At 32.1% G+C, this 27,175-nt stretch overlaps 1 pseudogene; it reads right to left on the bottom strand.

The window, feature by feature from the left end:
- Positions 1-21,544: 21,544 nt before the first annotated feature.
- On the bottom strand, positions 21,545-24,493 carry LOC149542545 (uncharacterized; annotated as a pseudogene).
- Positions 24,494-27,175: the final 2,682 nt, after the last annotated feature.

Here is a 27,175-nt window from a genome sequence, read left to right as displayed (position 1 = left end):
TGTTGCTCCATAAGGATATTTGAAAATCCTTCAAGTTCACTCACACACTTTCCTACTCAATTCAATCAATACACTTGCATACATTTGGAAAATCACAACTTGACCTTATATTTATATCATTCAGATTGTCAAGTCGGCTTAATACAAATTACAATGACCAATAATCATTACCATAGTCAACTAGAATCAATACTTGAAATAATTAGGCTTCATATGCCAAAACAACAAAATCCTTCAATAGCTGACCTAGCTCGATAAACATTGGTCCTAAAATGATTTCCTTTGTTAGCAAATAGAGGCTCAGTTAACACTGAACTTGCACAAATCCTTTGGTAACCAAATGAACACGGTTATTACTGACTCTAACCAATTTTCCTTCGTTAACCATGGGAACTCGGTTAACACTGCTTTTCGCCATAAATTCCTTTGACGCCCGAGTGACTTCGATAGACATTGCCTAACAATTGATATGACATTTGTATGACATGCAATTACAAAATTGTATCTAGCAGAGAGGTGGCATATGTCACATCAACTTACTTAAAGGGCATATGAAATGTTGAATCAGGTTTTTTAGTCAATCAGTTACTTGGATAATTTTTTAAATATCATTTTGGCCTTTGAAATGATTCATTATATAGTTGTAAGGACTCGTGCTTTAGTTATCTATTCCTTTTCCTTGATTTCACTTTCCATGTTTGTTAGCAACTCTAATTACCTTTTTTATTTTTTCTTAGTCTATTCACTTCTTATTTTTACTTGATTGCTAACTTAAGATTGTTTCCTTAGACTTATTTATTCTTATTCACTGCTACATGACTTGCAATCCTTTTCATTCATGATAAGAGTTTCTTATTGAGGTAGTGCTATGAATGTTTTTAGTCCGTTATTGTTATAAGTTAAACAGATCTGATTTGATGTCATTTTCCTCTTGAATATTGATTTATGATCTTTCAATGAGTGCTCAAGCTAATTGGATTGATCTAGATATTTTATTTCTGAAGAATAATATCAATGGATTATTATCCTTCTCTTTCTTCTATGCTTTATCTTCGTCCAACATATTGATTATAGATTTTATGTCCAAGGGCTTCGAATATTGGTAAAGAAAATATTTTAAGGTTAAATGATTAGAAGAGAAGCAAAAATCTTACTTCATTTTTTTTGTTTGGAGAATGGAGATAGAGAGTGGAATAGAAATTGATTCTTTCAACAATAATTTTTGGAGTATCGATGGCAGAGTTCCTCTATCTCTTGCGGAAGCTACTGGTAAAGTTGCCACTTGCAAAGGTAAGATATCATCTTTCATTCTAAAATCTATATTTCTTGTCAATTTTCATGTCTCAAGATTCATGGGTTTTCTAATGAATTAGTTGTATTATTGTTCTTTCTCTAGATTGTTCAGTTGCGGTAGCATAGAGGGATAAGGATTTGTTTGTAATACAAGATGTTTAGGCTGAGACATTTTTAATAGTCCCTAATATTTTTATTAGGCTAATAATGATTTAACCAAGGTTCTGAGTCTTGTCTTGGCAAAGCTTACATTTCCTTAACCTTTTTTTTCATTTTGTTTTTCCTAATCCATTATTTCCTTTTGTCATAGGTTTTTTAAAGCAATTTATCATAAACATATTATTTAGTTCTTTGTTACATTTATGAATTGGCACCACTTTCCCTCTTACTGGGAATAGCTTAATTATAGATCATTGATAAAAAAAATCTTCTCATATGCCTTATTTATATCAAATTTCTATTTTTATGTTGTTTGTAGACTAAGGTTCAATAAATATCAACATCAGTTGTAATGAACACTTTTAGCACCCACCTGAGCATAAGGAAGAAGAAATATTTGATCCTTTGGTATCTCCATATGTTAAAAAGTGAGTATTTTAATTATTTGTGTTTCATAGTTTTTAATAGATGTGATTTTTTAATGGGGTCTGATGTTTTTATTCAATGCAAAGGTCTATTTTCTTGACATAAATTGCATAGTCATTTGTATCCTTTTTTTTTTAAAGTTAGCACAAGAAACAATACTTGTGTGTGGCCAAAGTGCTCCAAATTATATTTTATAAGAGTCTATCACTACAATAATTTAGAGAAGTGTAATTGACATGAAATATGATTTTAAAATGTTTGAACGAAAGAATTTAAAGTTGTTGAATTTTTATTGATAAAGATTTAGATTATTGTTTTTCATAATAACTAAAATTTGTGTTCTTCAAGAAGAGTATATCATGTTGTAGCAACCATGATCATGGTAGATCTACTGTTGGGAAAACAATTTTGTCAATTGTTTGCATTATTCTTTAAAGGGTACTAGCTCAACGGAAGAGCACCTACTTTATAAGTAGTAGGATGGTGGTTCAATTCCATCGTGCCCTAATACGACTAAATTAATGATTAAATAAACTACCAATTATACTACTATATATACTACCAAATAAACTACCACATAAACTACCATATATACTACCCAAAAAACTACCAAATTCACTACCAAATATACTACCATACACTACCTAAAAACTACCAAATAAGCTACCAAATAAACTACCATATAAACTACCGTATAAACTACAAAGTAACAACAATAAATGACTAAATCAATGATTACAATAGTTTAGTCATAAATTTGGTTGGTAGATAAATGTCTGGCAATAAACTACCATTAGTCACATGATCAAAATTAGTCACATATCTACAATTTTTATTAGTTTATTTAGTAATATATTGTTTTTTTTGTACTAGTGCAAAGAAGGGGGAGCACATGGATTATGCTTCTTCAAAGCTCTAGCCTTGGGATTGGGTGGTTAGAGTGGAGGGTCAAAGGGAATTATGAGAGAGGAGGAGTATAGAAGAGGGATGTAAGAGGCATTTAAGGGCATTTATGGCATGTAAGAGCCAATAATGCTCTTGGATAGGAATGTAAGAGGATAAGGTATACTTTTGACTTTGGCTTGGGTTTGAAAGTCTTAACCCTTGCTTAAAATTGTGCACATGTTTAGGAGGGGGATTAGGCTCAGCTTAGGAAGGGGATTAGGAGGTAAGTGGCTTAGCTTTGATGGGATGGGTTACTTACTTGGCTAACTGAGATTAGTATGGGTGAATGGATTAGCTTAGGATAATGATAGGGTTATTAAGATTGGTTTATAGATTTAGGATGATTTATTAAATGTTTTATTTAATAAATGGGGATGTGGAATTAAATTAAATAGATTTTTGCATTTATTTAATTTAATAGAGGAATGGAGATTTAATTGATAAATTGATTTTAGATTATCATTTGATTTTATCAATTGGACTATAGTTAATAAAATAAATTAATTAACTAGGGATGAAGATTTTTTAATTAAATATAAATATTTGATCAATAATGTCTTAGGGGATGACTAAATAAGATTACCTAGTGATGTAATTAGATTTAGGTGTCTACATAAGTCAACTCCAACAACCTATGAAACCAAAAAAATTTACAAACATGGGGCCTAAAAGGCACATATTTAGCATTCCCTCTACACTAATGACTCAACATAATTGTTGAAGATAGTCATTCCCAAAATTTTAGGGCAAAAACATAGCTACAAATTTTTTTTGAAAGGTGAACTTAGGTTACTTACACATCGACATTAACATAATTCAATTTTGATTCCTCTTAAATGTCAACCCACCAATAATCTTACTATAGGGGTATTGTTGTCCATTATTGATACCGCATTTACTAAGGTACATTATGTCTAGGTCATCTAAATGCATTTAACTAGCCTAGGTACTATGGTTGTGTCTTAGTATATCCTTGATTACATATCTATAAAGCATATTCTAGGAGTAGAAAATTTCAATTAGATAACAGGGTAAAATGTGATATTTCATACAATGACCTAGTAATACTATTTGAACATTATCAATGTTATAATGGCAAATCATTTTGCAAAACACCAATTGCTAATTCTTGCATCTAATAAGATTCGAGCTATATATAATAGATTTATTAGATCGTGAATCAAGGAAGGGCATGGTCATCAATGTTCCTTTAGTTATGCAAAATAATGATGTACATATAAATTACCATTAGTTTTTTTTTTGGTGACCTATGTATAAGGGAATTTACCTAACATTTTACATACCCAATGTCAATCATATAGTACATAAAAACCTTAATATATTTCTTTCATTTTCTACTATATGTTCATATATGATTACAACTAATTTAATAATTTATATATATTTTTAAATTATTATATATTTTGTATTGCAGATTATGTGACATTGCATATACATGTATAAATCACCCATAATATGATTATGATATGTTTTAAAATACTAAATAGAACATGCATATATTCATATCTAAAATACCCTCTTATCTTATCCTTTAATTAATATCACACACACACACACACACACATAAGTTCATTACTAACTACTAACTAGTAACTATTGTTTATATTAGTTATTATTGATAACCTATGTATTGCTAACTAGACTACCGATAATAATCATTTACTCTACTACTTCTTGCATGGTGATTATACTTTATAACCCACTTGACTATTAAATAATCCTATGCTAAAGATGATATTGGATAAGAGCACAAAGTTGGTAGAAGTTAGTTCCACATAATTAGACCTTTCAGAAATAGGTACCTGATTTTAAAAACTTGGTTCAGGCACTCAATCGATGTTTAAAAAATCGCATACCCGATTGCAAAAAACTACAAAACCTAAAATTTTGGGGCTTTTTTTCTAATTTTTACTATTTACAAAATGTGAGTCTGATTTTAGCATTGATATGGGAGCCCATTTTAGATTTCTAATGACCGCCTGCTACTCTTTTTTGGCATACCAGGTATTTTTTACTTTCTTTTCTACTATTTTATTTCATTGTTTCCAGTTTTACGCTTTATAATTCTGTCAACTTATTAATTTTTTTCACTTTTAATGTGTAAAATTGTAAATTTCAATTGTTAACAGTATTATCGTTAGATTATTGTATCTGTTCATTTAAATAATAGTTCCATATATTTTAATTTTTTAAAATTGCAGATGTTCCGTTAAAATTTATTATTTTAGATGTTTCAATGTATTTAATAAAAATTACAATGTTATATGATTAGATAGATGTAAATTAGATTGTTTAAACATGTAATTACATTCAATATTTTATATTTATTTCAACTAAATAGTAATTAATTATAGATTAGTTTGTAAACCATATAACAAAGAAAGTAAAACTAACTATATTCATAATTCTAACATCAACCTAACCATAATTATACAATTTAATTTAATCTAAACCCTAAACATAGAACTATGTATTTAATGTGAGGGATCCAAACACAAAACTAAGTATTTAATGATTTTCCTTATTTTATTGTACTTTGTTTCATGGATCGGAAAGGGATGATGTAAACTATTTTATAAATGTATATTCTTTCAACCTTTCATACCCTATGACATATATAGTGGATGATTGTGCATTCTGAATTAATGCCATGTGGCATTCAAAACAAATGTATATTATTTAAATGGATTGAACTTGTAGTTATTCTTTCATGTGGACATGTGTTATTTATTTTACTTCTAGTATAATTATTTAAAAATAAAATATGACTCAATGTCTTGGGATCCTTAAGGAATGTAATCTCTTAAGTTTTCTTTTGTATTATTGTACATGTTATTGCTTACTTAGTAAAACTTTAGGTTAGTTCTTTGGATCCCTTAGCTAGGCATTACATAATGTGCTCCCTTACCTTAAAACCATATGTTTTTTACTAAAACTACACACTAACCATAAATATAGTTTTAACCTTGATGTAAAATCTCATTCTCAGCATAATTCTAAACCTAACCCTAACACTGATTAAAATTCTAACCAAATTATATAATTAAAATTGATAAACTTAATAGCCTAACCCTGATCATTAATAAACTTAATCCTAAATGTTAAACTCTAATTCTAATTGTAACTTCTAATTTTAAACCTAACACTTGATCACTAGCTAGGTAACCATAATAGTATGTCCATAATGGAAAGTAATCTTAATCCTAGGCTTGAAAACTTTATTTAATGATTTTAAATTGGGTTGAAGAAATATTGGGCACTTTCACATCCTTTTCCTTAATATCAAAAGCATAAAAAAATTAAACATCTAAATATACAAGAGTATATTACAATAAGTAACAACAAAGAAATTTTTCTTCGTTGGAAGAACATGCATCCAAAAGATGCTACTTTGGAATTTAAAAATCTCCAACATCAAATCTACAATTGATCCATATAAGCAATTTTTGGGAAGGAATATAGTGCCTCATTTGCAAATATGAGCAACTAACAAAGAGCCTTGGGCTATTTATCAAAAGCTATAATGGGAAGAAAATAACTTACTAAATTAAATTGTCTAAATAATTTATTTTTATATACAATTTGTATTTCTTTACTTATTTTGATAAGTTGGACAAATGATTGCTTTTAGGGATTGTGTGTAAAGTTCAATTAAAAAGTCATTTCTTTAAATAAAAAAATGTAATAGTCAACATACCATCATCAAGTTTATCCAATATTACATTTAGTGTGTTTGGATTTTCATATCTACTCCAATCTTGAGTGAACTTTCAAAGTCATTAAAATCACGGTTTATCTCAAAGAAATTGTAATGTCACCTTAAGGACATGGCTTCTCATAGTGGAACTTTTCAAGTCACACTTTAATAAAAATGTCCCCAACTAATAGGTTTGGTTTCAATTCCTTGGTAGAAATGCATATCCTCTATCAGATTAATTGGTATTTAGGCAATCTTACATTTTGTACTCTCTTTCTATTAATATTTTATGTCAATCAATATACTAGTCCTTTATAGTTTACCCTTTTTCTTCTACTTTTAATTTCCTCTCTACCTCCTTATCTATTTTAAATTATATCATTTAACACAACATAAATTTTATTTAGTCAATTTAATCAAATAAAGTCCTTGTATATATGTGTAATATTCATAAAATCTAGAAAACTCATATCATTTCCATAAGTATCATTTAGATTTCCCATGACTATCTTTTATTAGCCTCCTTATCATTCTACACCTTATTTTACATTTCATAATTTATTATTTTTTTACATCTTCAATAATATATCCATCCTATGTTGTTATTTAAGCTTTATTATCTTATATTCCTTCTTTCTTTTGTTATTTTAATATAAGGTGGTCTTTTTTCTTCACCTTACTTTTTACAAGTCCCTCTTAATTATAATAATTATATAAGGGGAACATACTTATATTATTATCTCTTTACATTGTATCAGCATCTACCATTTTGTATTAGCATCCCTCTATGTATTTTCATTTCTCAAGTAAATATACCACCAAGCAGTATGTGTAAGTGTGGCGTCCCTTTGCTATGTGGACACCCACATCTATTTGTTATTTTTTTATTAAATATGTGACATTAAATATAATGTAGTGTAATTTAGCTTAGATTTTTAAGTTTATTTCGGAATTATTAAACATATATATAAATGTATAATACGAATAATATTATTTTGAGAATATATGTTATTAATAATTAGCTCTAAATAATGAAATAGATTTTGTATAAATATTCATTTATTAATGTAGTTATTTAATAGTGATTGTATATGTCTATGATCTATCACAACCTTTCACACCCACATGCATCTAAATGAAACATACATCTAGATTATTGATTGATGTACATTTAGATGTTTCCTTTTCTTTATCATAATATTTCAGACACACATATATCAATAATATTGTTATAGTCTTGTAATATCCTTTTTCTTTTAATATCAAAATCATAACAAAACAATGGTTAAACTATTGGACACTTCCACATCCTTTTCCTTAATATCAAAAATATGTTCCCTTGAACTTGCATAGACAAAACATGTTCATATCTAACATAAAAACTAGATTTATAGCTCATCCTTATAATAGAGACACATAATTAAAGATGTAAAATCTAATAGATACTTAAAACATAACTACTTAAAGAGTTATTTATTCAATTCTTTGCAACCAACACATTTCCCTATAGATGTCACCATCTGAAAGGCTAATTATGTGTGATATTATAATATATTCAATCCTAACGCAAACCACAATCTTATTTATATGTTCAACCCTAATTGGTTTAATATTGATCCTTAATCATACAAATTTTCTAAGGCATAATAATAAACATATTTATATAAGATATTAATAGAATTCTCATTTAAGTTGATTTATTAATATAGTTTTTTAAAGTATTATTTTATGATTAGGCTTAAATTTGGTATAATGTTCAATTAGCCTTAACATTAAAGTTTACTTAAGTGTTTAACTTTATTTACTTAATTGATATGGTTTTAAAGATCTATGCATTTATATAATTGATATTTTAGATTTATTTTATTAAATATTAATTTTGTGATTTTTTATGTTGTTTGAACATATATGCAGATTATATTTGATGGACCCCTCCCCCTCCCCCTCCCCCTCCCCCACCTCTGCCTCTACCCCCTCCATCTCGACCTCCACCTCCACCCCACCTCCACAACCACCTAGTCCCCCCCCACCACCTACCATAAAGGATTTGTGAGAGAGCATGAGGTGTAATCTTTGTGACCTCATGCAAGATATTAAGATTATTAGATGTGAGGCCCAACCCCCTCCTCACATACTATGCCCTGTGAATAGCATGCAAAGCGTCGTTCACTCTATACAACATTTGAATTCTGATATTGATAGCTTTAGACTATGGAGGCAAAACATGTGTGCCTTTTATTTTGATGGCCTTTCCTATAGAGAGGTCCATAAGCTCAAAATAGTTAAATGATATTTTAAAAGATATTTTGTAAACCCTAAGATGGGTGAGGAGATTAGTGAGAAGAAGCCTCACATTTCTATTAGATGGTGCATGCATTTGTGTATATCAACACACTTTTGGGAGCAGTGGTGGATGGTATTTGACCATCCACCACATGCTAATCATGAGGTGCCCATGTACTTCCTTAAGAAAATATGGGCTAAGTTTTAATTGTGTTTGAAACCCAATTATTTTGATATTAGATCATTTTAGCAAGTTAGTGGAAGGATGCCTCAGGATAGGTTTAGGGAAAATCTAAGCGATAGAATGAGGAATTGCATACAGCCTTAGTTTCTTGTACCTCTTCTCACACTAGTTGTCCCAATGCCACACCATCATCGAGCAATGTCATCTTCTCTTACCTCATTGAGTGCCCTTTTGAGCAATTTAGTAGAGTAGTGGACATAGGTGAGAGATATTTGTCCACTTGGACACATTTGTACTAGTTGTGGAGATATATGTAGAGGCCCCCAGAGCAATTTTGATGTGGCACATGATGACCATTATGATTTTGATGATGACATATATGCTTCCCATGGTGATGGTAGTGATGATATTGATGTGTCATCATTTGTTGACCTCATGCAAGGAGAGCCCATAGACAATAAGGAGCAGTAGGTAAATTTTTAATTAAAATTTAAATATAAAGTACATATTTATTTACTTTCTACATGCATGTGTAATTGTATTAACCATAGTAATGTATGTTGATTTTGAAATAAGAGAGGATGGATGATATTGTTCCTCCTAGGAGGCAGTATAGTGTTTCTTTGAGACCTGTAGACATTGGCATCCCTTATACGGTATGCACTTTAAATTGCACTATAAAAATGTACATTCAAACTTGAATTTAATAACATGTTCTCATATGTTAGATTTTTATCTAATTTTGTAGGGATTGTCAGCTACTACACAATTTGATGTCAGTATTGGTCCTGATCCATTGACCACTGAGGCACAGCCTCAAATATGTATGGTATGAACTTTTGAACCAAGACAACTAATTTGTACTATTTTTATGTATGTACATTGTTATTAACGTATAATCTTCAACTTTGATTGATGTGTATAATTTTATGTGTTTTGATTTTACGAACACGAGATGGATCATACTTATCCATATAGGCCTCGATATAGTTTATTTTTGACTCCATCTTTTGACCATGTGAGACATGCTAATGATCATCACACTAGCATATATTTAGACACACATATATGATATTGGCTACTATTCAGGTATGATATATATACATGTTTTTATAGTTTATAAAAAGTGTAGTGTACAAATTATGTACTTTTTAGTTTACGTACTTTGTAATTCATGTATATATAATTTTGACTCAACGGTTATGTATCCATTATTTTAGGACCATATTTCCATGAGTGTTGCTAAGTGTACGTGACTAAGCTAGTTGGAGGTACCTACATCATCATTTGAGGTCAGTATTGTGATTTGTGCATATACATAGTTCATTATACTCTAAGTTATCAAATCTTTAAAATGTATGTAGTGTAAATTATAGGACCTCACCACTACCTCATTTGGTAGCTTTCCTAGTGCACCTCCTCTTGTTACAGAGGGACACCCATCTCATGTGGCATTATTTTTACTATGTAGTGAATATTTAATTTATTTGCAAGCTAGATTTTGAAACCCATTTCAATTAAGCATGTACATGATGAGACCGCTCATGTTACATAGGATGATCCATCTGCCTCATGTGGTGTCCCACATGATGAGACATCTCATGTTACATAGAATGATCCATCTGAGTCCTCTTTGTGTGGACTAAAGAGGACTACAAATAAGATATATTAGGTCTTTTTCACACCTTTAGATTGTTTTTTTATGACACATATTGTTTATTTTCATATGCTTTGTATTAGGACAGTTAACTATATTATATGTATTTTTTGACTTCATAGATTATGTTATGACATCTTAGACCATGTACTATTTTTTTATGACTTCTTATCATGCTAGTGTATGTGGTATATATTATTATGTTATCACAATGTAAGTATTCAAACAATTTTCTTTATTGTGACATAGTTTATCCATGTTATGACACATTTTGTAAGTATATGGCACATGGACAATAATTTTAACTATTTATATACAAACATTAATTTAAAGATGTTTGAATGTAAAAGTAACAGAAAAAAATAGGAGGTCATTACTTGAATTGATATTTAATTTATAATATCAAGTGCACATATTTAACATTCAAATAGAAGTAAACTCATGTTTTTGAATGTTTACAACATGTTTCACAATATATGTAAGACAATGTCAATGGCATATTTATAGAAGTAAACTCAAAATATAAAATTGGTTCAAAAAATTTCTTCAAATGAGGTACTGTATAATAAAATTGTAAACACAAAAATACATGTTAATAAAACCATAAATTAATATGAGCTATCTAAACTATGTAAATATGTGTAATTTGTATGTACTCACTATGTGTAATTGCACAAGATGTTGATGTTCGATACACCTTAACATTTAAGTTGGCATAAATTGTAATTTAGACTTGAATAAGAGGTATATATAAGTTCTCTAATTTGCTATTGACAATGCACACATACATATAATTAAATTATATAAGTAGATATATAAAAATAACACAATAAAGAAAAAAATTATGTGTTTAATTTAAATGTAGTCATCCCATTGTACCATCTGCATCCTCTCTCTTTTGCCATGCATCTATGATTGTCTCGTACTCATCCATTGAAATTGTCCATAACACCTTATTGGTGGGTCTCCCTTTGTATCTTTCTAATTTGATATTTGTTGCCACAACCAAATGAGAATAGTGTAAAATCTCCTTTTTAGATGTGTAGTCTTCAAATGTTGGTAAACCATTTATTCGTGTTAGGTATCTACGTAGCCATGTCCTAGCTACAATGATAGACCCAATTGGATAATCAAAACCTCATCATCTACTTGATGACATATCATTTAGTTCTTAGGTTCCACACATCTAGCTAACCAATACTCAGTCTGTTCATCATTATCATTAGGTGCAATAACAACATAAACATGTCCTACAAGATAAGATAAAGTACATAAACACTTTAATCACATGTGTACATATATAAATAATATATTAAAGAAATGTACTTGAATTATACTAATGACATGTACATAAATAAATAATATAAATTGAAGCATGATCAAAACAAAATTTAATTTAATTGTGCATACAATATTGTATGAGGTTTGAAATACAACTGTAGTCTTCAAATGTAAAAGTAACATCCTGGCCTTTATTTACTATACCAACTTGAAAATGTGTGTCAATAGGTGTTAATGACTTTTTTTGCCAATCTTCAACCCATTATGTATTCTCACATTCTTCTCATTCACTTGGAAGACAAAACTAAAAAAAAAAAGCAAGCTCCCTAGTCCATATAGTCCAAGTGTTAGTTGAACTCCTAAATGAATGCCATTTACTAACCTACTAATTGTATCACAATCATATCTTGAAATTATATTCTTCTCTTCAACTAGCTAGAAGAAAAGCTTGATTGTAGAGTTCTCACTTGATCCTATGTATAAATATTTGTTATACCATTCAACAATCTCATGTGCATTTTGGAATTTGGTTTTTTCCTCAAATTTTACTTGCTCTCCACTAAGGGCTCTCTTCACGCATGCACTAGCACCATCATGTTCTCCTTTACCATGTCCATCATCAAGAAAACTCAACACATGTTGGATATTAGTTTTTCTATGTGTCCTACTCAACCAATAGAACATTCTAGCATTCTTGAATTGTCTTGTACAATTATCTGACCATATCCAATGTTGTGTCATTTGAATTTGTCTCTCTTTTAAATTATAGTAAAAAATCTTGAAAAAATATTAGACAAACTCAGATGAATGAAGATTATTATCACTCATATAGAAATGGTACTCTCTCAATATTTTTTAATCCTCCTCTGTACTATCAAGTCCATGCCTATAAACTATATGAACATAAATTATTACTTGCACTAAATTGTAATATTTTTGTTGTACCTCATCTTGTGGTGCAAGTGTGTAGTTTTCTGCAAAGTCAACAACTGAAAGTATAGTACCAATTGGAAATGTATTCTTACATTTATGAAATTTTCCATCAAACCATCTAGCATATTGAGAGTGTTTAACATGTTTTGGTATAACCACACTCTTAAACTCATCCATAAATGCATGACAACTAACTTTATCTATAACTAGATGACACCTTCTTCCAATCTTCAAATCACACCTTCTTCCAATGTTTCCATCCTTCAATGGATATTCAATAGTTTTTAATCATTTTAAATCAACTAATTGTTGTCCAAAAGTAGTCAAAGCATTTTCATACAAACATTCATCTAACAAAGAAATATTGTCACACATATCACATGTACCAGAAAGACATGCATTGAAAAGAAAGTATTGATCATTAGGTGGCTTACAAAACAAACTTGATATGAAATCCTTTATAGTTTGAGGTGGTATTTTTATACCACATTCTTGAAACATTTCTTTACTATGCATGGTACCATGTACATATCGAAATACATTATAATGGTAATGAAATTGAACATGAGTTTAACAACAACATGTGATTCTTTCCTTATCAATCCTTCCATATCATGGTTTACACTTTTCAAAAGATCTTTAACTAATGGTAATAGTTAACACCTTACCATCCACAAATTTTCTATACAATTCAGTTTGAGTCATGTTCAAAAGGTGTTTAGGATGTGGATCACATATTTTTGACCCAACTCTCAATTAAAGAACATCTCTTGAATTAGGTGATACTCTTGTATTATCATGCCAAAAAATTTCAATAAACTGTTGACTTCACTAGTAAGTTTCATATCACATCTCAAGAGTCTACCACTAGAGGTCGACAAAATATTTGTTGGATCATATTCAAAGTTAACCCTCCCCTTTATAGCTCTTTCTAAAGTCTTATGATCAACATTAAGATATCTAGTTATGTTGCTAATCAATCTTTTTTCAGTTGTTGATTTATTAACTAAAGTTGTTGTTATTTTTCATCGTGTTGCATTCTTATCTTTAGAGAAAGTTCTCTTTCCGATAACATCAAAGGCACTAGCAATAGTGGATACAACTTGTTTTAAAGAATCATTTTTATTCTTATGTTTTTCATACATTCCTAACCTTTTCATTACTTTTCACATTTTAGACATTTTAATTAGTTGCAACATCAACTAGCATTGAAACCCAAATTTCTTATTATAAAAAAATGTCATGTGTCCTAATTTGTCTCCATGAAACCAATCCCTCAAGATTATCTAGTACATCATGAGGAAAATGAAAATTATGTTCAAGCACTTTACTATCATTCTAACATGTTTGTTCAATAGTTAGTGTTTCTATATCTACATTCATACAATTTTTATTTTTTATTGGCATTTCATTTTCACTATTATTTGGGATTTGAATCTCATTTTCAATTTTTCTCAGTATTTCTTTTGGGGTATGCATTTCCATTGGAGTTTTTTGTGCATGATCATTTGACAATCTATTCTCGTAAAGAAAATCTAAATCATTTAAATAATAACCTACTTTTAAAAAATCACAATTTACATCATGAGAAAAAATTTGAGGGTTTAGAGACATGTTTGTATTTAATGTTTGATTAGAATGTGCACCTGAATCTCCTTGTATTGGGTTCTCTTCTTCATCCTCTTCATCCATCGTGGTATCCTAAATGTCTTTCTCCTTTGAAACATTGTTCAATTCTCTAATTCTTTGTCTTCTCTCTCATTGATGTTGTGCTTCATTTTCTTTATTTGTTGCAATCTCCTCATTTTTTAGAACTTTTATTTTCTTCTTTCTTCATTGTTTTGATCCCATGTTTGCACCGGTTTTGAATTCGAATCCACAACTTGCAAATTATAGAAGCAGACAAGAAAATAGAACAACTATGACAGAATTTGCTATAGCAAATCAAAACTATTATTCAATCATTGCAATTATTGAAAATTAGTCTATTGGGTACCTTTTGGGGCCCAATGGGTAGATTAGAATCGGGTGCCTGATTGTTTAAAAATTGGGTACCCGATTGTGTTAATAGCTAAAATGAAATCAGGCACCCGATTTTTTAATTACAAATCGTGTGCCTGATTCTAGTGACATAGGGAGGAATTTGGAATGATTGTGAATTTGCATGGGGTTTTGCCTTGGGGAAAGTCATGGCATAGGCTTCGTCCCACTAAGCCATGCCTTTAAGAACTATTTTTTCTCTAAGGCATTTAATAAAAAAGTTTAGGGATTGTCGTAATTTTTATATGGGCATCCACATTAAATGTTTTGACGAAAGAAAAACCCATTATAGGTCTTACTGTTATGATTTCAAAAATGTAAATTTATAGTGTTATTAGTTCATTTTCTAGTTTTCTATTATTTATTAATCCAAGGTATCTCTTAAACATTAAAAAGTGACATTCACTAAAACCTTAATAACTTTTTAAATTTTTCATATTTGTAAATTAATTTACATGTCATCAATCCTCACACAATTCTTTTAAAGTTAAAAATAAAAATAAAAATGATTAAATTATGGCATTTGTACATGAGATGTTTTAGAAATTAGCTTAATCGTCAATTAAAAATTAATAATAAAATATTCAAAAAATATATTCTCATCAGTCTTTGGTGTGTCAGGTAACTTCATTTAAAAGGATTCACAAAAATTCATTTAGTTGGGTCAAATTATGGTGTTCGTACACGAGTGTGGTATGGTCCTGAAACATACATTTGGAAGAAGTACTTTTTAAAGATCCATACCAAAAAAAAATCTTTCATATGGGTATACAAATAAATTACATATTCAAAAAGAAGATTCCAGGCACTAAATTTTTTTTTTTTGGAGTTTTTAAATATTAAATCTCTAAATGGATCAAATTTTGGGATCAATTGACAAAATATTTCAAAAACAGAAAAACACTTCAACTTTTTGGCCAATAGTGAGACCCAACTTCTTGCACTAGCCCTATTATGTACCTATGTTGAATATCATTACCATACATCGTAAAATAAATAATGCTAAACTATACCAAGAAAAATCAACTAAGCTCCACTTCTCTATTCAAAATCCAGAGAATGAAATACACTCTTCTAGATTTTTTTACTCATGTATGCTTGTACAATGGCTTCCATTTAATTCTTTTTCTTTTTTCTTTTTTCTTAATGTACTATAACATGGAGTTTGGTTATAGTGTTTGTTTTAATGCATCTAACTAAATTTATTATTAAAACCTATTGGAATCATTTGAGATTTAAAAATTGAGAGATCATAACTTACTATTTTGTTGCAAGACCATAAATCTGAGTCATGTATTATGCAATGAACAAGACTAACTATGGGATCATCTAGTTCTTTTCTTCATATTGACAAATGGAACTATGATCAGAATTGCATGTTGAACTGATTACATTATTACTATTTTTATTAGCATAATTTGAATGCCATCTCCTCATAACATTTCATAAATCTAAATGGATATAATCCAAACATGTAACTATTTATTTAAATCAACATTAAGTACATTTGGATATCTACTTCAAATGATTCCTTGAAACCTTTCAACTACTCTTACCAAGATTTTTCAGCTTTTCAAATCATTAAATACAAATGCATATCAATGAAATAATTATACATTACATAGGATCCTTTCACAATTCCTTCATTGTTACCATGTAATCATGCATTTCAACAATATGGATAAGATGGAGAGTTATCCATTTCAAGTGCATTGCACAATGACAAGTTTTCTCTTCATACTAAATCAACATAATGATCATATCCAAGCTTCTTCCAAGAAATTCCTTGAGCATAAAACTTACAAAAATGTTCAAAAAAAGAACCATGGAGGCTCACCTCTGATCCTAAGCCTTTATGATGTCACCCTGATTTAGGGGAAACAAGGCTCAAATGGGTCAAAAATAACCAAATTCACTAATGCATGAACAACACAACACAACACTTCATAATGATTCACACATGGAATCATGAACATTGGGTAAAGGTGCGCTCTCCAAAGAGAAAAATGTCATATCCACATAAATCACATAAATTTTGCAATTGCAACATGCCTCAACAAGACTTTCTTATAGCATACTTCTCTTTACATCACTTCACTTATATCTCTCATAACACACTAGAAGGGCATATGGCTTCAATGGAGCCTATACTCCATGAAATGTCTCTCTTTCCAAGAGATAAGATAAGATAATATAAAATAAATCTATTAATGTCCAACTAAAGACCACCAAGGGTCTAAGGGACTGAGGGCATACAAGCAGAAGACAACAAGACACGAAACGGTGTCTAGGAAAGAGCAAGCACGAAACAAAAGAAACAAAGCAACAAAGGAGCCAAAAAGGAGGCAAGAACTAGGGATATCCTTTCTTTGCTAAAAGAAATCCAACACCAAAAAAGATGGATCTAGGTAGGGAGGAACTCTGGTCCATCATTGCAAATTGTTGGAGTGGTGTCACTAAAGAGTAGTATTTTGCCTAGTGCGAGGTCTCACTAATCTAGAGTGGCCAGCCATGGGGGTAGTGGAGGCACTAGAGGTTTGCTTCACCCCCAACATTAGAGACAAAGGGGAGAAGAAGTTAGTGATAAGGGGCTGATCTGAGGCCTTCTTGGGGATCAAGTGTTGTAGTGTGTGGTTGCGAAATTGCATTGACTCACTAAGATAGAGCACCAAACACCTTTGATTTGTGTACATGAAGAAAGTTGCGAGGGAACTACACTCTCTAAAAAGACAATAGAATCTCACTTTGATCTCATGGTAGGTCAAGCAATAGAAGATGAAATGGGTCTCATCCTTAGCCTCAGAGAAGGAGCACAAGCAATAGATCTGATCCTCTTTGCCCATATGATGGTCAGTCTCGATTCATAACTAGTGGGAGCCAACTCTAAAAGATTCAAGGGAGATGCATAAGGCATGACACCAATTCCATGACAAGTAACTAGTTCATAATAATCTCATCAGTGATACCCAAGAAGTGTTTAGCATAAAAGGCCATCACAGGACATAACCCCCCAACTGGGTTACTCTAGATCGCGGTGATATACTATCTGTAAATATATATCCTGACATGCCCATTCAAATGAATGTGTAGAATAGTTTCTCAACTACATCATTGAGCCCAACTAGCCCCTTCATGCAAGGCTTCTCTTCCCTCCCAAGGGTGAGTAAAGCCTTCACACCTCAAAACAACATGCATTCCAAAAACAAGAAACCCAAAGAGAAACAAAATGCAAAAAGATTCAACATAATCATTCACACACACACACATACACAACAACAATATACACCAATGCAATTCACATTCCTACATACCCATGAATGTAACACAAATATTCATCTTCAATAAAGAACACAATTCTATGGGTAAAAACACCAACCTGGATCCAAGTGATAGCAAATGAAAGTTGATGAAGAACTCCCTTTTCCCTTAGCTTCCAATAATCTCGATTGTCTCTAAAGTTAGAGAGTGGGTGAACAACCCACTAGTTTGTCCAAAACTCTCTTAAAAAGACCTCTAACTTTCCACTAACATAATTTTTGCAAAAGCATGAAGCCCACTTTCTCTTACACTATTTTCCCTTCTATAAATAAGACCTTGGCCAAGTGTGAAGGAAAGGTTATAGTCATGTAACAACTCCAATTTCGAAATTCTCAATGAATGAGTTTCTATTTGGGTCTCCAAAGTTATCTAAATACTTAAATGGTGAAATTTAGACCCTAGCATGTTATGCTATCATGTGGGTATCTTATTTCCACTAAAATAACACCATGAGTCCACTTTTAGACCTTCTAAAGTCCATGTCAAGGTTGAATTCAAGTTTCAGCATGATGGTGACCTCTCCTAAGACTCTCCCAAGTGAGTTTAACTTGAATACTTAATGATGATTAGATTAGGTCAATGAATTCTTGCTCAAAACCCTAAATGGCATGTCATCCACACATAAAGAATACAATTGTCAAGTGACACCCCAAAGCACATTACATATCACAATGACACGACACTGATTACAAATGAAATTAAATCTATTACATGCATCCAGTTCATGTTTAAAAAATAGAACACATAACAATGAGGTTTTGAATCTTCCAAAGATTCACCTTGCCTATACTGTGTTCACATTAGTTTGGGCTTTGTTTCCTTGATTAAATTCCATGGTTCAATTTCTTGCATACTAAGCAATGGTGGTTGAAGAAATGGATCTACAGTTGGCATATTAAGTAGGAAGGCTTAAGGAGGTGAAGGCTTGAAGGGTGAACAAGCAATTAGAGATGAAGGGGAATGAATGCCAAGTAGAATGGAGAACTAAACTAGAGGTCTAAAATCTACAAGTGAGTTTTTTTTGTATCAGATTAAGTCCTATTGTTACTTTCTAACAACTATATTAGTATGGATAAATCCTTTGGATTAAGGTTGACCTAACAATCATGAGTAAATCCTTTAATAGGGTGACATTCTAATGGAATATTGTGACGTCATCTAACAAGGCTCACCTCTAATAGGGTGATTGAAACCATTTAATCAAGGTCACATGTAATAGTGTGTATTGTAACCTTTAACAGGGTTTGCTCCTCATAGGGCTCACTTCAAAAGAGTGAAAATTGGTAGCATGTTACTAGTGGTTTTACCCAAATTGGGTTTCCATGTTAAATTCTTGTGTCAAATTGCATAAATGATTTTTTGTTAACTTATGTTTACATTTCTACAAAGTTCATTTGACCTAGGACAATAATATACTAAGGATTGAGATATCAGATGATCTAATTAATGCATGCGCCTATACATGTTAACTACTGAAAAGTTTTATTTGTATTTTTGGACCTTGGATAATTGATTCACCCCCCTCTTAGTTATTTTAAATATTCCAATAGCCTATACTGCATTCACATAAGTCTAGGCCTTGTTTCCTTGATTGAATTCCATGGTTCAATTTCCTACTCACAAAACTTGAGCATTAGTAATCCAATGAAAACTATATAAAAATACATGTAGATATCTGTACAATGACAAATTAATATTGCATAATTCACATTGACTAGCATATTCACTTATTACATTTAAGTTTCTTTTCTAGTCATCTTCATACAAAATGTTTGAAACATTGAAATATCAAAATCTGCATATCAACATTAATCTCTACTTAACATAACTAAATTAACGTTCTAAATATCATCGTAATCCATTTTATATCATAGTAATGAAATATTGAATCCATAACTATTATATCATCAAAGAAAATAAAATAGGTCCTAGCACATAACATGGTGAAAATTGCTAAAATGGAAACATCATCAATAGTATTTTTCAATTTGATTAAATATAGTGCAATTACTAATAGTATCTCATTATTATTATGAGGTAACACATCATAAGGTGTATGTCCTTAAAATAAATTATGTCAGGTAATCAAGATGCTTATATGATCATGTCAACATAGGTCCAAAATCAATCATCGAATACCCTGGAACATCAACATATTGGTTTATCTTCCCACCACTCGCACAATAATCGATTCATTATGTACACATCATACTTAATCATATCATGTGAACACAATTCTAATAACAACTTCCTCTCACAAGGGCGAGTGTTGAATCACCCTAATAGAGCATAAGATATTATGCAGTCCTCTACATAGTTATGGGGCTAGTACCATGCCATCCTGAGCCTTGATTCAATAAGGTCTCAACATGTTATCAACCTAACATAACTAAAACATATCATCTTGCATCCCTAGCTTTCTAGCTTTCTACCATATTCATAAGGCATTAGAGAAGGGGCCCTACGAAGACCAAGTACCAACATGGACCGAAACCAATTGTACATTCCACCCAATACAAATCTTGTAATAGGTTGTGCCTGAACCCACCACTCATCAAGACAGCACAGTAAATGAACAAAAACAAATGCAAATATTGTAAAAAAACACTACATATCCACAATATCAACAACTTATTATCTATTTTTATGAATAAACTATATATCAACAACCTACTATCCATTATAAATACATTGTACATTTTTCCTCATACAAATGCAATGGTGCCACCTAATAGACAACAATAAAATTTTCACAACCATTGCACTCAAAGGTCTAATCGCTAGTTTTAGATTAAGGTAAAATCAAGTTTCGAAGGGACCTGAAACCCTTTACAAAAAAATTATAGATAAACATTAAGCACCATCAGGTTTTACAAGGACCTGAAACTTTAAGTTGTAAACAAAGAAACCAGGTTTTACATGGACTTGAAACCAAAAGTTTAATACATAAAAAAATAACTAGGTTTTACAAGGACCTGGAACCTAGAGTTTTAAACAAGTTGAAAAACAAAAAGCAAAACCAGTAAAATCACACAAACCAGCAACCAGCACACCAGCTCCCACGACCAGCACCTACACCAGCTCCCAAGGTCTGATCGCTAGTTAATATGTTTTTAAAAAAGGAATATATCAGTTTGCACGCACTAGTAGAGAACTTCTAAGCTTGCAAGGAGAATTATGTGCTTCCTATGCTTTATTGTACTCTTTTATCTTTAATTATTTAGTACATCACCTAATGAAAAATAGGGAATGGTAAATCTTTAAACACGTAAGCTATATGTAAAGCGAGGAATAGAGTGAACAACGTCTAGCCAATGATGGCAGACGTGAATGTGGATGTGGATGAGTGAAATGTAAAACGAGGGTGGTAGTTCAAACTCCAGCTACATGTTTTAGAATCCACAACTCCGTCGAAAGCTCTGATTTCGAGGGACCAAAGTCTGATATTGTTCCACCATACAATCCCTGATATTGTTCCACCAAATGCGATCCCGAAGCCCATCCCCACAGAAATCATGGAGACTCTTTCATCTACTATATCCCATATTGATTTGCCTGCACCCTCTGTCGATGTCAATGGGAGTGGAGGAGTTCTATTAATCTTCGGGCTGCAACCCTCTAGAGGATCCCCGCACAAGCAAGGAAGGTTCTTCTGGAATGAAGTGGCATTGAATGACTGTAGCTGCGTTCCTCTCGGTATCCGTCCACAAAGCCTGTTGGAAGATAGATCCAACAAGGCCAGCTTTGTCAATAGAGACAGATCCTCCGGAATTCTCCCCTCCAGCTTGTTTTCAGACAAATCTAAATGCTCCAGAGTTGATATCCGCCCAAGGGAACCTGATATCTCACCTTCCAAATGGTTTCCAGACAGATTCAGTAATCTCAGGCTGCTCATATCCCCCACGCTTTCTGGTATATTGCCGCTGAGATTGTTACATGATAAATCAAGTATGGTATTTGATGTCAGCACATATTCCAGCTTGTACTCTGTTCCTTTCATTACAATGGGTAAGTCCTCATACAGTGTGTTTCCACTCAGTTTTGGATCTCCCAGCTTTCCGAATCCCTGGAGACTGCCAAGATTAGTGGATATCCCTCCATCAAACTTGTTGTTTGATAAATCTAGCACCTGCAGATTCGTGAGGATTTCCATGGACGGAGGAAGACGACCATGAAGCTCATTATACCCCAGGCTCAAGACTCTCAATTTCTGAAAAATCGTCAGATTCAAAGGAAGATCACCTCCCAAATGATTGTTTCTGAAATCCAACAGCTGAAGATCCATGCAGTTGGCCAAGGATGCAGGCAGAGTCCCGGAGAAACTATTGGAGTGTGCAGACAAAACTTGTAAAGAAGAAGAAAAGTTCAGATACAGATTTCCGTGAAATGAATTCTGCGACAACTTTAGCCTCCTTAAAGATGTACAGTTGCTAATTGTGGGAGGAATTCTTCCCAACAAATAGTTGTTGGATAGTATCAATTCTGTCATTAAGTTGCAGCTGCCAATGGAGTGTGGAATCTCTCCAGTCAGCTTATTCTGGGGCAAACTTAAGCGCTTGAGAGCAGTGCAGTTAGTTATGCCCTCTGGAATATCCCCATACAAGCTGTTATCTGACATATCTAACTCGTCCAACGAGACCAAAGCACTGATAGATTGAGGAATACTCCCAGAAAGCTTATTGCTCTGGAGCAGCAGCTTGGTAAGATTCTTGAGCTCACCGATACTGTGAGGTACAGAACCAGTGAAGTTGTTGAAATGAAGAAACAGGTTTGTTAAAGATTTGAGCTCTCCTATGGACTTGGGTATCATGCCCGTCAGATTGTTGAATTGCAAGAAAAGCTGTTCAAGCTTGGTCGGTCGACTTATTACTTGGGGTATGGTTCCTGTTAGACTATTTGTGCCCAGATCTAGAATAGTTAACTCTCTCAGATTTCCAATGCCATCGGAAATGGCTCCCACGTAATTGTTTCTAGCCAAATATAAGTAAGTTAGGTGGGTGAGATTGAAAATGGGTTGTGGGATTGTCCCTCAAAAATTGTTACCGAGGAAGGAAAGAGTGGAGAGGGGTAGCACGGAGATACTCTGAGGTAGGGATCCGTTCATTCCGGAGTTTGTTCCAATATAAGGCCACACAAGATTGCTACAGTTTCCCATCTCTGGAGGGATGGAGCTGAAAGGTAGCCTGGGCCATACAGCGACAATTGTACAAGCTGTTTCAATTTCCCTAGTTCGGCTGGAATATTGCCTATCAGTAAGTTATCCCCGAGAAACAACACCTCAAGTGATGAACAATTACCCAGAGCTGCTGGGATTCGAGACCCCAGCCTGTTAGATTGCAGGCCAAGCAATTGCAATATCTTCAACATCCCCAGTGCAGACGGGATGCCACCCGTCAAGGAATTGTGTGGGATATTAATGCACGATAAAGCAGAGCAATTACTGAGAGGAGGGATGCCACCAGTCAGGAAATTGTTTGAAATATCAATGCTGGAAAAAGCAGGACAATTATTGAGAGGAGGGATGCCGCCAGTCAATTTATTGTTTGAAATATCAATAATGGATAAAGCAGAGCAATTACTGAGAGTGGGGATGGTACCTGTGAGGCTGTTATAGCCGAGGACCAAATCAAGCAGAGACATGCACTTCCCTAGAGCATTTGGAATGCTCCCGCTTAGATCATTAAAGGACAAGCGGAGATGCTGTAAGCTGCCCAGGCCACCGAATTCTTTTGGTATGCTCCCTGTCAAATTGTTGATTGAAAGTCTGATCCACTGGATGTGCCTGCAATTGGCAAGAGATGTGGGGATGGAACCCACCAGCCAATTTGATTTTAGGTCCAGCAGTCTCAACGCCTACAATTGGCCAATCTGAGGTGGAATGCTTCCCCTCAACGAATTATGAGAGAGATTGAGCATTCCTAGTAAAGAAAGGTTTCCTATGAAGGGTGAAATTTTACCTTCCAATCCTAATTGAGGCAGAATGATGGCCACAACTCGCTTGGTATTCTTTCTGCACCAAACGCCATTCCACGAGCACACATTTCCCGAATTGGTGAAGTCCAGTTGGAAAGGCAGTGCATTGGGTCTGCAGTAATTCCACCTTCCAAGTCTTTCTTCTCAAAAACATCTTCATCGCCATTGTCGAGCAGCATAAGGCATCATGGGCATGTAAAGCAGAGGCATGAGAAGAAAGTGAGGTGTTGTAAATGGGCAATGAGCTGGTTACTGTCAAAGCCAGTGCCAAGCCTACCCACATGAGCATCCAAATTGGTTAATGTCGTGTCTTTTGCCTGCTATAATCCATTTTTTTAATACTGAAACACAATGGCTTGAAGACTCATTGTGGTCGCCTGTATATATGTCGCTTGCCATTCCTTCCGTTCCTCACGCCGTATTGACTGGAGCAGTCCGAGGACTTGAAGACTTGACAATTTGATAATGCCATTCCAAGCAATCAATTTGATATGTACGCTAATGTCTATGCCGGCATCAAAACGGCAATTTGTTGTTTTAAATAATTAAATTTAAAATTATTTTAGTACTGTATGTACCACTTTCCCGCAAGATGCCAATTGCTTTGCTTCTGTTTGCGTGCTAATTTGCTTGAAACACGTCGTCTACACCTGTGCTTTTTTCTTATGAAGCCGTGTTTATTTAATCCAAACCCGCGCATTAAATTAAAAATTAATTTAGTACTACCATACCTGTCTCAGTCTCTCTCACATCAATATGCAGCCAATGTCTATGCCGCAATCAAAACGACAATTTGTTATTTTTAATAATTAAATTAAAAATTAATTGAGTACTACCATTTTGATACCGGTATAGACATTGGCTGCATTATTCTACCTATGCCGTGTTTATGACTACCTATGCCGGCAGATCCCAACTTCATTGCCTTGGTCGAAGGGCCAACTAATCTGTAATAAAATATTGTCTAAGCCCCGCCAAATTTTGGAGGATGAAGAACACAGTCTAGATGGGTAAATGTTACAGTTTTCTTCAAGCGCGTTCTTCTTATATTGCTACGTCCGTGCCGGCTTAAGTGGGGGGCATGACAGGAGTCGATCTTGCTCAGCTAAAATGGTCTCTTAAAACCCAACCATAAGGAGCAAATTAGGTGAGTCGACATTTCGGTGATATACGAATGTTGTCTATGTTCGATCATATTTATTATTATTTATTATAATCGATTCTTGCCTTTTGTGGTTGGGAATTTTATTTTGTTATGTGTTAGTATTATATATATTCATTTATTGGTAGCGAATTCAAATTTATTTTAATAGCTAAATTATAGGTTTAATTACTTTATATTTTTCATTTTATTTTAAAAAATATTGAACATTTTAATTTAAATACTTTTTTGAGTTTTTTAATTTTAAATAATAATATACAAGGTTTAATAAGATTTATACAATTGAAAAAAAATATTTTACTATTATTTAGATGCAAATACAAATGCAACAATAGAAAGGAAATAGAAAACATTAAAATTTTAAATCATAGTTCTTAGGAGGTATTTTCTATCATGTGCTTTTATAATGTGCTAAATTATGATGCTATTATTATTCAATTATGTAAGATTGAGTTAAATTTACTGAGATTTATATTGACACAAACTCATCTCTCATGAAAATCAATAATGCATATAACACTTATAGCATCTAGGTAATGATCATAGAATTGAATTAATATTAGGGGAGGGTCATCTCTTAATCATATGATTCAATTGTTGAGCTAAATGGTTTATAAAGCACAGCAATTGTTAAATATTTAACAAAGGGGAATTGAAGATTGCCTCACCTTATTAGGCTATTTTGGACACCTTGTCAAAAAACATGCTTATTTGGTATCATATTTGATGATGTGGCCTTGAAACTTAAGTTATAAGTAGAGGACTTATCAAACAAGGGGCGCAATTGCCAAAGTTCCTGCGTTAATTAGTGTGGTGGATTGTGGGGTAGGAGGTGAGTGAAGTTTGTGAAGTTGTATATTTAATGGTAAAATTTATAGTTTGTAAATTTTGACATTAAACTAAATAAATTAAAACTTTGATAATTTATTGTACATGTAAAATGGAGATTTTTATATCATTTTAAGAACTATTTAAATAATAAATATGTCTTTTGACATAAATCATTATTCAATTTTGAGATGTCTCATATGTGAAAAACTAACTCATGTAATTATTTTTATATTAAATATAAGGAGTTCAAAGTTCCAAAAAGGAATCGTAAGCATCAAAACATAATCACAAGAGGCTTAGCCTCACACTAGAGATAACCGACTAATAATTACAAAGAACCCAAAAAGAGAGACAATCCCAATAGCTAGTGGAGCACATCTTCAAAAGTATCAACCCATGCAGTCCCACCCAAAGAGCCTTCCATCTAGACTATGCTTTTCTATTCCTAAATTTGTTTAAGCATATAGTTTATTTCCCCGGTAGTACCATGGTTATATCTTGATAGTGCTAGAATATTGAACATTTAATAATAACAATGTCATTTCAATAATAATTATACATACTAAAAGCTTCAAAGCTTGATATATGTTTTTCAAAGTTAAATAGCAATGTTATCTAAATTTCATATAATATATGTTTTAAAATTATAAAATTATATTAAAATCAAAATATATAAGTATTTTTAAAAAAATATGACCTTATTATTCAAATTCCTCATAGTTTATATACTTTTAAATTTATAAATAATAAATTAAATATTATAGCGCAACGATTTAATTTTTTTTTTTAAATTCATTATATAAGTATTTGCTAAAACAAATTATAATTAACTATTAGTATATTTATTATTATTTTATTAATATCAATGTAAGATTGGAAAATAGTAGCTAGTAAAATATAGTGTAAACTTAGAGAAATAATATTTTACAAATTACAAAAATAAACATCAATGTAAAACTAATAATAAATATA

This window comes from Cupressus sempervirens, chromosome 8 (assembly GCF_028749045.1).
Source record: "Cupressus sempervirens isolate cs-2001-9-10 chromosome 8, ASM2874904v1, whole genome shotgun sequence".
In the NCBI taxonomy this organism is placed as follows: domain Eukaryota; kingdom Viridiplantae; phylum Streptophyta; class Pinopsida; order Cupressales; family Cupressaceae; genus Cupressus; species Cupressus sempervirens.
Note: the sequence above shows the minus strand (reverse complement) of the source record. Positions and strands in the feature narration are given on the sequence as shown.